Source organism: Topomyia yanbarensis, chromosome 2, assembly GCF_030247195.1.
Source record: "Topomyia yanbarensis strain Yona2022 chromosome 2, ASM3024719v1, whole genome shotgun sequence".
NCBI classification, from domain to species: Eukaryota; Metazoa; Arthropoda; class Insecta; order Diptera; family Culicidae; genus Topomyia; species Topomyia yanbarensis.
In genome coordinates, this window is record NC_080671.1 from 458,231,537 (window position 1) to 458,244,682 (window position 13,146).

Consider the following 13,146-nt stretch of genomic DNA (forward strand, 5'->3'; position numbering starts at 1 on the left):
TAAACAAACATTAATCAAGTGTCGTGCTGCTTACCGCATACAGGCCGTTGTAGTTGTACCATAGATGACAGACATTTACGCTCGATTCGAAATGTGTGTATGCAACCGCTACTGAAATTCCAAATAAATCAGACATCCGAAACACGTGTGGCAAACGTTTGTAACTGACACAGTGATCGACGCATATACAGTTGGAGATCAGATGTCAAACACGTGTAGCAAATAGTGGCGTAGATGGCAATAGTGAAACCTGTTGGAACGTTTATCAATTTGAAAGTTTACATAGGTTTTTGAGAAAATTTTGTTCTAGCCTAAAAGTCTGTTATCTGTGGTTGTACTTTTTCCCCCGAAAGACTTACTAAATCTCTAAAAACATTCAGTTTACTCATTCGTCCTTATCACATGCAGCCTAATGATTTTTCAATCTAACCGTATTAGGATTAAGGCAATTTTGAACAGCGACGACATGTTAAAATAATTTATGTCAATTTTTCTGTGGATGTTGCAAAAAATATTGAGAAACCAACATACTTAAAAAGTAAGCGACAAGTAATTTTTAAGTCATAAGTTTACCATACCTTTTTAAACGATGGCCTTCATTCGAATTGCCATATGATATACTTAATCCTACATGAAATGCCTGTAGGTTTCACTCAAGAATGTCACCTCACACAGCTGATGCAATCACTTACATGTTAAAGACCTGAAAATGTTTAGCTCAATTCAAGGATTCTGAAAAGCAAGATAGTTCAAGAATAGAAAATAGAAATCGTTAGCACTGATGCTGATTCTGATCCGTTTTTTTTTTATCATACCAGTGGCATTTCTTGCATGCAGCATACCTGATCTTGATCTGTAGGTATTTCGTTAGATCTTTGGATATTTTCATCTTTGGACCTATGATTATGAAATCTTCGAGTTTCTACATCTTTGGATGTATGGATTGGATGTGCGGATCTAAGAATTCGGTGGTCTTTGCATGTTTGGATATTTAAAGGTATGGATCTCTGATATTCAGCTTGCTGGATTTTTTTTTATTACCTTATCTAATATTATATTACATCATATTATCCTTTTGCTCATTTTGATTTTTCCAATAACTGAAACTAATCGTTAAATCATTTGAATCTCTGTGAATTTTAGATCATCGATTTGAAATATAGGTCTATTCCTCTTTGGATCACTGAATTTCTAAAAACTACGGATCTTTGTATTCTGAGATCTTAATATTTTGAATCTCTGTGCACTTGTTTTAAAGTATCATTGCGGAAGATTCATTCTTGGTGATTCGTAGGATGGTATCACTAATCCTGTTATTGTCCAGTGCACTGCGAATTAAATGCATATTTCAAAATGAAACAGTTCCGCAAAGGAATCTAGTACTAAAGCTTTATATTGATTTTGGCATCATTTGATAATCTGATTTCAGATATTTCAAATTTTTAGTCCTTCTATGGGACACTGATTTGAAGTTCTGGATCTAAGACTTTGATTCTTTCGATTCGCTCAATAATTGGATTGGTTTTTATATTTGTATCTCTTTCATTTTCGGAACTTTAGATCATCGGATCTTTGAAGTTTTGTTGAATATTATAATCATCGCCCTTTGAATTATTGGATCTTTTCATCTTTGTATCTCTGAATATTAGACCCTACTATAAGTAATAACCAGTTACACTGAATCAGACGAAATCTTCCTATACGGTGGCACTTGGGTGTACTAAAATCTCTTTGGTGTTTGAAAATCTCTACCACCTTACGTCTTCCAATCGATTTATTCCTGTCTAGGAAGCTGTTTAAAGTCTGCTTTGACGTAGGTTTCGTCATCCTGTACATTAGACCTCTCCACATTTTGAAAAAGTTTTGAAATATACACGGGTCAGCTCAAATTTTTGTTCCAGGTGTAAATTTAAGAACTTTCGCCAAAAATGGCTTAATTTGGACATGATTTAGAGGTGTCTCCAACCAAAAATCGTGTTTTTGCTATGTTTCCATAGGAAAATCACTTACACTCTGATTTAATAGGCCCTACATGCCCACATATCATCAAAGGTTGTTCCTTAGACATATCTTAACATGTTTTAACAGGTGAACATGGCTCTAATCGTAATATAAAATTTGTTAACTGGTTTTTTATATAGAAAAGAATACCAAAACCAAGAAAAAATACTACAAATTTTCCTTAGTTTTGATATACTTCTGTATTTCAAAATCCCGTTAACAATTTTTTTGTTGCGATTAGAGACATGTTCACCTGTTAAAACATGTTAAGATATGTCTAAGGAACAACCTTTGATGATATGTGGGCATGTAGGGCCTATTAAATCAGAGTGTAAGTGATTTTTCTATGGAAACATAGCAAAAACACGATTTTTGATTGGAGACACCTCTAAATCATGTCCAAATTAAGCCATTTTTGGCGAAAGTTCTTAAATTCACACCTGGAACAAAAATTTGAGCTGACCCGTGTATATTTCAAAACTTTTTCAAAATGTGGAGAGGCCTACTGTACATCTGTAACATGAGGAATGTTAATATTTTTTAATGCTCGGTGAAAAAAAAATGCGACTGATTGAAAGTGACCAATTTTTGAACATAACATCATCTAATATCAGATGAGAGGCTTTGGTTAGAAGTGAACTTTTTTTTATCTGTCGCGTTTTTGCTCCAGAATCTTTTTCCTTGTGAATATTTACAGTAAATATGATATGATAATTGCGACACTCAGTGCTGGAATTAGGATTAAAGGTGATGAAGTTATAGAAGTTAGTTGCGTTGTGCTCTCTACTGGGACGCAGGAACTGGTTTGGTCTTCATACTGAAATTATCAGCAGTCTTTGGTGTACTTCAGTTGCAGTTTATATTGAGCATCAGAGAATCTGATCAAGGACCCCCGGGGCCAACTACAAGAATGGTCAAAGTTTGAAGAACCTCTGGTTTTTGGTGACATCGTTTGAATTTATTAATTTGATCTTATTTGCACAGAACTTTAGTTACATTAAATAAACATCATTGTTTGACGCGCTCTTCTCATACAAATCATTAGGCAGTGCTTTAACGAGTATTGTAAAGGTTGTTATTTAATCGTCTGGATTTTATTGATGGAAGGAGATTCTTTGTCCATGTGGAGTGCGCATAAGAACTTCTACTTATGGATTCAACACTTTGTGACTCTTCATACATCGATAAATTGAAAGTCGTTTGCTAGCAACTTTTACTCTGTTGTTAAAAACAACTGCAACCACTGGCGTAGCCCATAGCGAGTAAAGGCGCTTTATCCTAAGCTTAACAGCCAGGGCAAGGTGTAAATACCTCTGTCCCATCTCAAAAGACCAAAGGAGTGACATTAACCTTCTTAGCAAAGTCACTCCCAACGATTTATCATATCCCCTTCACACGGGAACGGTTGGTACGGTTGTCCTCGTTTCTTCTTCCTTTAAGATTCAAAACTATTCGTCAATCAAATTATTTATCAATTTATTAATTGAATAATTTGGTTTTTTTTTCAGGATGCTTTTCAATACTGGCTGTGTAAGGGTTAGAATAGAATAGAATAGAATAACGTCATCTAATACCAGATGAAAACAGCGAGAGATATAATAATATTTCCAGCTTGTGATCCTTCACACAATACAGTGATCCATTTTGACCACTCTTTTCCTTCCTATCGACACTCATACGTTCGTTGTACCGTTTCAAGACACAACTGCAGATTGGACCATTCCATTGCTAATGACTTCAAGAATCATTGACTCAAATGGCACGTTCCCCGTATGTAGTCGAGGATTTGTGTCTTGCCATATCTTCTCATCATTTCCTGAGCAGAAGAAAAGGAGGTGGAGGCAGAAAGTAGAATTTAAAGGGTGGGAAACATAACAGCAAAAAAAAACAAACAGCAGATAAGTTAAACACATACGCAGCTCAAATCGCCTGCGAGAAAGCCTAAAGCTCTTTACCACATTGGATAGGAAACTTTACTATGTCGCTAAGTTTCAGTCGTCTAAACACGGTTTCGTCTATGTAAGGACGACCGAAAACACGCAATTGCATATCAGATGATATGAGCTTCCGTAGCCGGATCCACAAAGATCACATAAAAATGGCTCAGCGAGCTGAATAGTTGCGATGTGATAATTGAGTTTGCAGTGGCCGGCTAAAGCCCTGATCACTGCAAACTCAATTATCCGATGACAAAAATTCAGCGCACTGAGTAGTGGAACAATTGGCCTGCCTTAAGCCAAACCGAACTGAGCGCCATATTTTTTTCTAGCATTTTTTAAGTTAAAATGCATTTCTAGATAACGTACCATTAACATAGCAAGTTAAGGAACACTTAGATGTGGGTGCTGCTTGTGTTATGTTGGATGCGATAGTGTTTTTAGAGCATGTATCTCAAAATGGCGCTTGGTTCTCTTTGGCTTGACACAGGCCAATTATGCGTATAGCGGCAGTTCAATGGTGGTCGAAAAAGACAGGATTGTATGCAGGATTTATTTTTTTTTGAATAAGTAGATACAACGAGTTGATCTCAAAGTTGTTGTTGATTTGGGGTGTCCTTCTGTTCATGAAGTGGAATACTTATAGAGAAAAGATGTGGGTTAGTTCCACGCACACCTATATCCAGTTTCATCATGTAATTAATACAATATAAATTTCATTAAGGACGTTCGTTGCCACAGACATTCTCTTTTGCTGAAAAACATTATGCACTGCACTGAGCAAGGAGGCATTCAAATTTAAATCTTTCCAATCTTATACTCTGGTGTGTTGGTGCATATAGCAAGGCTGGTCTGATTCAGTGCAGCCTATTTTCATCAAAATTAGCACTCATCACCAAATAAAACCTGATAGTAATCCATGGTTTCGATGCACGAATATGTATATGGACGAAAACCTTCCATAGTAACCTATTTTGAAGTTGCAAACAAATCTGAATCGATGAAAAGCGTAACCATGTTCGCTTGTTTGCATTCCTTCCATTCATTTATTCCGCGTGATCATTTTTCAATCTGAGTATGCCAAACCATCTTCGATTCTGATCCATTCAGAAGTGTGGCACGAGCTCCATAATTTTTTCCGCATTCAATCGAAATGATTGCGACAGTTTTGGCGCTTTAATGCATAAGAAGGGCATTTGAAAACTATAGTTACGGGCCATTATAGCACTAGAACCTCGGTTAGAACTATTGATGTCAAAATATCCTCATGCTTTAACCTAAAAAAAATTACAACGATTGCTATTTAATTCATTCATCAAGTTTCGAAAGAAATCGCTTGCGATGAGGAAACATCCATATTGGTCTGATATTCACTCAATGCTAAGTTGCCCCTGACAATACGCAGTACAGCATTTCTGTACGATTGAAAAGTTCTATTTGGCGCGTTATTTATTCTGATTTGATCGCCTACTACAAATATGATAACCTGATACATAAAGACGATTGGTTCAGTATTCAACATTCGACGTTGATATGCATTATTCCGGTTCATCAATATTTTCATCAATCACCATCACTGGTCTGATTAGTGAGTTATCGTAAGGTCATCAGCGAATGGCAAATGGTGAACCTTCTAAGCAGCAGTTAACGTCGTTGAAATATGGGAGAAAAATCAAAGGACCGAGATGACTGCCTTACGGAATACCAGATACACAATAACCTATCTTGACAGCCAAACGACGGTTACTGAGATACGAAGTCGAAAGCAGCGGAATCATTGTCCAGAATTTCGCTCAAGTAAACATTCGACAGGAAGTCAATAATGTCAATAGAACTCTTCTAAAATTATAGCTGACGGTGTCGGAAGTACAACAGTCATACTCCACTCGAGTTGCTTCAAGCACAATATGCAGGGGAGGGTGGTGTCTAACAATCTTCAACAGGGAGAACGGTGCTGCGGTTACTGTTGGCGCATAATCAGATTTGCTAGAAAAGCAGAGATCGAGGATTCTGTTGTTCCCGTTCACCACGCTATTCATTTGGCGTAGAAGATTTAGGCTGCAGCAGTTAAGCAAACTGGTAATGCCAGCAGGAAAACATGACAGTTCAAGGTGAAATGAAACAATTTACACGCCAAGAAATTCAGCTGCCCAACCATTATTTGAAGACTATGCCTACTGCTGATTATTTAAAAATTAATAACACGAATAATAAATGGAATCCATTGACGTCATTCAGGTAAGAAAATGAGGAAGGCAAATGGTTTGAAAAATTACGAAACCGCGGAAGAAATTGTTGAAACATGTTTTTCTCAGAAACTGTTTCTGGTTTTGTACTTGTAAATGACTTCTTCGGTGTCCTCGTCGTCGCCAGAGTGTGGAAAGAAAGTAGTGCATTCCAGCTCACGTGGTTGCTTAGCTGTGAGACGACCACGTTTGCGCTTCGAAACATTTTCCTTTTCCTTCTCTTTTCGATTATTTACTTCAACAGGACCTTAAATTATTATATTTCTGACGCGCTTTCAATGATGACCAGCATTTTCTTTTCACGTGAGCACGTAATGTTTCGAACGGCACCTTGAATTGCTTCAAGGCTGATAGAATACTAGCGCCATCTTGTACAGTTGCTTTTGCGTTCCTTGTTTCTTTTTCATTTACATTATAGTAGTGACCTATAGTTCCTTCAAACGGCTGACCTGTCGTGCCCCAAGCGTCAATTCTGATCCAGATTTTCACCAAAAAATTACTTTTTCAATTTGTAAAAAAAATCTCATCTATAATATTGGGAGAATCTTTAGTGGGTTTAGGAAAAAATGACGAAAACTCGCGAGACATTCATTTGAGTGTTCGATTGGTCAAATAGTTAAACAAAAACTTTTAAGCTCTGAGCAACTCCGAGAATCAGGTAGAAAAAAAAATCTGCTTCCTGTAGTAAAAAATTAACAACGCTTTTCGGAGTTTGTGAGTGGTCTAAAATACGTTTAGTTAACATAGTTATGAAAAGAAATCAATTTTTTTCATAAAGTAGTACTGAACGAACGACCGAACAATCCGGGTATTTTATGAGAATCATGGTTGAATGCATAGGAGATTTACGCGAAGCCATTTTCCAGTCACGCTCCACACACACATTTTCCTCGATTTCTTACCTCCAGCGAGAGCAGCGCTTTCCACAAAAGTCTACGATGTCTGGCAGATTGTCTACGAATCACTCTAGGGAGTCTCTCTCCTGTGCACCTTCCGACGTGAGCATGCCTGTATAATCCGTACAGCTCATTGTTCATGCTTCTGGGCCATTTTCCATTTTCTTCTCTTTCTTATTTTTTAGTAGGAGTTTGGTAAAATTTATAATTAGTCACCTTCGACTGATCTGTGATTGACGCCAATTCCGAAGTATTCCACGAAGCCAAGGTTTCGTTTCTTCGCACACTGTATCGTATTGTATTTCCGATTGCATCTCTATGCTTCAATTTATCTGATAACCAGCACGCAAGTAGTATTGCCATAAAGCAATGGTCCGTCGTTTGTGTTCTTGTAACACGCTGACAAAATATTCTGTCAGTGAACTACACTGTTCCGACATGTAACCACTGCGAGCAATCGGCTCCTAGCCTCATTTGTAATACAAATACAACATAATCTGACATAATATAATATAATATAATATAATATAATATAATATAATATAATATAATATAATATAATATAATATAATATAATATAATATAATATAATATAATATAATATAATATAATATAATATAATATAATATAATATAATATAATATAATATAATATAATATAATATAATATAATATAATATAATATAATATAATATAATATAATATAATATAATATAATATAATATAATATAATATAATATAATATAATATAATATAATATAATATAATATAATATAATATAATATAATATAATATAATATAATATAATATAATATAATATAATATAATATAATATAATATAATATAATATAATATAATATAATAAAATATAATATAATATAAAACAATATAATACTGTCAGGTTATATATTCTCGTTGTTAACTCTTAAATGCACAATGTTGTTTTAAAAGAACATTGCGAAAATCAACTCAAAATTGTCACAGTAACGTATTGAAGCTATGCGACAAGTTTCACAAAATATAAAGAACGAAAATGATTGCGCCTTTAATGATTATTTGACATGTAATTACCGAATTCATGACAGCGACAAATGACCAATAGAGTTAAAATGTCAATAAATAACAATAACAATGCTTGAAGTTTTTTGACGGCGTCTGGTTTCTACGGTTTTATTCATCTTGATTAGTCTTCAACCAATTGGAAAAAAAAATCATGACGACAGTTTTAGATTGAACGAATATCTACTCGGTGCTCTTTTGCTTTCAACTCTATAATGCATTGAATTGGATTTTAATTATGTATTATGAATTTATTGATATTCCATCTCTCTAATTATCAATAAAAAATTGCTTCGATCTTTTAAAACAGACCGCCCCCATAACGTGCGCTAAACTTCTCCTACAAAAATGCGTATTTCCCCCGCATGTTCGATACATAGCTAGTCGGGTATAATCATAATAAACGAAAAAAGTGAGCAAGCAAAGAGAATGACCCTAAGGTTGAATTCTCCGTTATTAAACAAAACACGAATAAAGTTTAAATATTACCGTGTCTTGTCCAAATGAAAAGTGTTAGATAAAACTGTTTGTAGCGAATCACAAATAAATAACCGACCACCATCAATCCTGTGCCCACGCCATTTGTGTCAATATCCCTGAATGCTGGCAAAGTACAGTGACACCCTGCTCTACTGCATCCAATGTGACGAGTTATGTGAGCAGAATTCAAAAACTGTTTCATGCAATGATCAAAGTAAGCCAACTTTTCATTCATAATAAGTACCGAAGCATTAGTCATCGCCCTGGAAAAGTTTCTTGTTTGACAGAGTTTACGGCCAATGACGTGCTGCCAGATTATCCCAGAATATACACGCTATACGGTATTCGTTCATTTCAGCGAGCTTTATGCACATTTTTAATTTTATCACCCTCAACCAACAACGACAGTAATCTCGTACCTACCAATTCAAATTATTACCACCTCATAATTCACCAGGACATTACCGTCAGCTGCAGAATTAAAAAAACACAAACTGCACGCACCCCAATCGCTGGCACTCATCCAGCATAGTAACCCACGCTTAAAATCATGCGGCGGAAAACTAATACCCACCGCAGTGAGTGCCGCGCCCGCCTGCGTCTTTTCCGTAGACTGGTGCGGCGCGACAGACAGCCAGACACAGAACGGACACGAGTGCCTAGAATGAAACATACAAGCGAGACCGAGTGAACGAGTCCAAGTGAGTTGCCGCGAGACGAAGTTTTCCCTTTTCGATTTGACGATCCATTTCCCGTTCGTCGTCGTGTCAGTTCTAGTTGCACTCCCGTCCGGTTCGGTTCGGTGTTCGTTTCGGTTCGCACGTCCGGGTCCGCTGGAAGATAGTACACCGCGCTGGCCACGGTTTGGGTCGCCTACCCACAAACGATGCAATAAACGGTCTGGGTGTGTGTGTTGGGTGAAGAAGAGGGAAAACTGCATCCCGGTGGGGATTCCCGGTCGTAAAAAAGCGGTCGGACGGACAAGAAGTGGAAATTGTGCAAGCAAATATTGGTGAAGATGCAGTGATTTTTTGGGTCGGAAAGATCCCCGTGCTTCAAAATCCAACAGTGAAATCAATGAAAAATCCCGTCTTCTCACAGCATGCTACGATGGCCCACTTGGGAGTGTTGTTAGAGCATTCATACCCACTTCATAGCAGCGCGCTGTGTATGTGAAGTAAGGGAGAACGACGGTTTTGCTACTGGGGAGTGGAAATGGGAGTTGCTGACACCGCTTCCGGGTCGATGGCGATGCGTTGAAGGAAATTAAGTGTCTAGTCAGTAGTCAGGGTGCTTCAGTTGTGTAATGATATGATTGTAGCCCCCCTCCGTCATCGCAAAACGGAGAGGAAATTGAATTAAATTCCATACGGTACGGAACTCAACGATGGAAGAAAGAATCGATGTCAGTGCAGGAGATATGTCTAGGTAGCTATCGATTGGAGCAGAAGTGCAACGGACGCAGCTGTTTGATTAAAATTTAATTAAATAATCGCTGTCGTTATTGTCGTCGCTTGTGTAAACGAGATCAACTTTGTTTGAGGGTGGCTGTGAATCATCAATGTTGAACATGTTGTCTACAGACAAACTGATAAGTCGGGATGGGTCCTCAAACCATTAATCGAATCGACGGTTTCCTTTTCTAACGAAAACACATACAAACCTACACACCGTTCCCCCTGGTGATTCATGCAAACAAAAAATAAAATCGACACAAGAAACGCGTATCTGTGTGAAGTGTATCAAATTGCTGGGTATTTATTTAGCTTCTGCACTTCTCTGCGTGACCGACGAAGAACAAAAAAAATAATAGGGAGAAATCAGACAGAAGAGGGAGAGAGAGGAGCATACGAAAAATTATAATATTCTAACATTTATTAAAACGCACAGTCGCACGACTCGTCGAAAGCATAATGACGACAAGACCAGCAGCAGCAACAACAACAACAACAACAACAATGACGATAGTATACTGATTGTATGGTACGGAGACTAAGCAAAACGAGCAAATTCATAAAAATAAACGATCATTATAACAGTCCATTTTAATGTGGAGTCGCAGAATGAGGATATTTATGCTGCGTTTTCGTAAATCCACTCGCCGTCGTTTGTCGGTTGGAGTCGTCGTCGTCGTCGTCGTCGTCGTTGTCGGAAGCAGGCGCGAGTCTATTCTATGTTTGGATCGCTGGAAATGACTGTACTGTAGCATACTGAACTTTATCAGACAGGCACGAGACTAGACTATAGACTAGGGGCGATTAAGTTACCAAGTTTACGTTTCGCTCGGCGTTCGGAATTAAAATGGATATAACCAGAATAATTGTGATATTTTGTTATCTAATAAATTTAGGAGAAGATTTAGCTTGAAATTTTTAATTTGTGGAATAAGCTGTCAATTAAAATCAGCAAAATTTCCTAGCCACCTGTAAATCTATTAAATCAGCAGTAATGAAGTAAAATGTAGAACATTGCATTCAATGCAGTTGGAAGACAGAAAATTAAAACACGAAAGTAATTTTTTTGTTACATTGAAGAGAAGATTGTAATTTTAATCACATCCTCGAAGTTGCGGGTGCCATTTGAACCAAATTTTTGTTGTAGCTTTCATAATACACCTGTCTACAACACCCACCTCGGCTTTTCTGTAATTGTTAATATTGCTAAACGAATGTCACTTAAAACGCGCTATCGATTTTTTTTTCCGGCACTGATTCGCACCACTTGACAATTTTATCATTTCTCGAGGCTGGGTCAGTTTCGATTAACAAATTCAACAAATTCCAAACGCAACAAAACGAAAATATCTATTAATTCTCACTGTGAAGAACGTGTTGATCGAAGATGAATTAATACAGTAGCAGTTGATACCAACGATTGCAAGATCCGGCCATCGGTTCCTGAAGTAGAATCTTTACTATGGCTTTCATCTATTTGAAACAATATTTTAGCATGAAAATGGCTTTAAATTTCCATCCATATACATTAAGCTGCTTTCCCAGTGTAAAGGAAGCGTATGAGAAGGATTAAAACTGCTATTTGCGTTGTGAAAGATGACCCCGTTTTGAGTCTTCCTCAATCAAACCTCCAATGTTTTATGGTACTTTTGAGCAAAATGTAGGTGAAAACACTATTCACAAAATCGCGCTAGAAGATAGCGGTAAATAGTTAACTTTGTTTTGAGGTACACCTAGCAAAACAATAAAACAAATTAGTCGAACACTGTTGGTCAATCTGACTACCCATATAATAAATATTAGCATTTAAAGGGTTTTCCGAACAACGTGTAAAGCTGAACAAGATCAGAGAATGTGTTTTTCTTTGCATACATTCTTAGGGCGCCATGCTTACTCGAATTCAGAATCGACAGAGTTAGTTGATTATCAGTACTTACCGCTCACATTTCTAGTGTTTTTTTTATTTCGAATTGGTCTGGTTTATTGAAGTTCACACGTTGCATCTTGTCGTAAGCGCTTATTTTCTTTGTAAGTTCTATTCAACCGTGGACAGAAGTAGTCATAACAATGCAATTTCCTGATCGACACAACACTATTCAAGCTGCAACGCCATTACCTCTTCTACTGGATGGAGTTTACCACTATCAAATGCTCAATGATACGACGACGATGTCCCAGATGAAAACACTGAAGCACTAAAGTTCACATATTCTGTCATGCCATCACTTATTTCTTTTTAAATTCTATTTCAATACAATCACCGAATGGAACACAATAGGCACACTGAACACTGGAATAACTTAATTTTACACTAAAACCATAAATCTCTTAAATTGTTTGATTGCTGCATTGAGTATATCACTTCTGATGTCCCGAAAGGAAAACACTAAAGGACTGAAGATCATTCAAACTGTAACTCCTTTCTTCCATTAGGCTATTTTTGCCAACTTCAGATGTCTCTGAGGAGTGGTACAATGCTGATGTTGCTGAGAAAAACACTAAAGCTCAGATGCACTAAAGTACACAGAGCAACATCACTAGTTTCTTTTCAAATTCAATTTCACTCCATTTCCTAAAAGGAGAACAATCAGAGCACTGCATAACTTAATTGTATACTAAACATTAAACACATAAATTGTTGAATTGCTACATTGAGTATATTACTGTTGATGTTCCGGAAGGAAACCCTTCGAATGCACTTCATGATTTGCACAAGACTACGCAGACTTTGACATTTTGTTCTTCTCGTTTTACTTATTATGAATAGGATTTAAAGAAAGTTCTGTTTAACACACTAGTCGATTCAGCTTGATGTATTTATGCGTATACTTTGAAGCTACTCATTAGGCTAACACTCAATCCAGAACTCCCTTGATTTTTTGGACAAAATAACGATGGTAGGAAGAATGACCCTATTGTTTTTAATATGAAAAGATGGCGGTTACATACGACAATGACTATATTTCGTCTAACGTCAACGTTTCGATGGTTTTCGCCTTCATCTTCATGGCAAGAAAACGGAAACCTTTCCGCGGAACATTTTAACTGTAAAAATCCTGCAGTCGCGAATTATC

At 36.9% G+C, this 13,146-nt stretch overlaps 1 protein-coding gene across 11 annotated transcripts in view; it reads left to right on the plus strand.

Annotated features, from left to right (window-relative positions):
* The window catches only part of LOC131685888 (uncharacterized protein CG43867), a 1,093,825-nt gene that overhangs the window by 995,990 nt on the left and 84,689 nt on the right, over nucleotides 1-13,146 (plus strand). Inside the window, exon 1 of one of the 11 annotated variants that reach the window (XM_058969905.1) lies at nucleotides 9,385-10,046. The exons of the other annotated variants lie outside the window; for them this stretch is intronic. The gene's annotated coding sequence lies outside the window, so the exon portion shown is untranslated. Of the gene's footprint in view, nucleotides 1-9,384; nucleotides 10,047-13,146 lie in introns of those variants that run through there. 11 annotated transcript variants of the gene reach the window in all.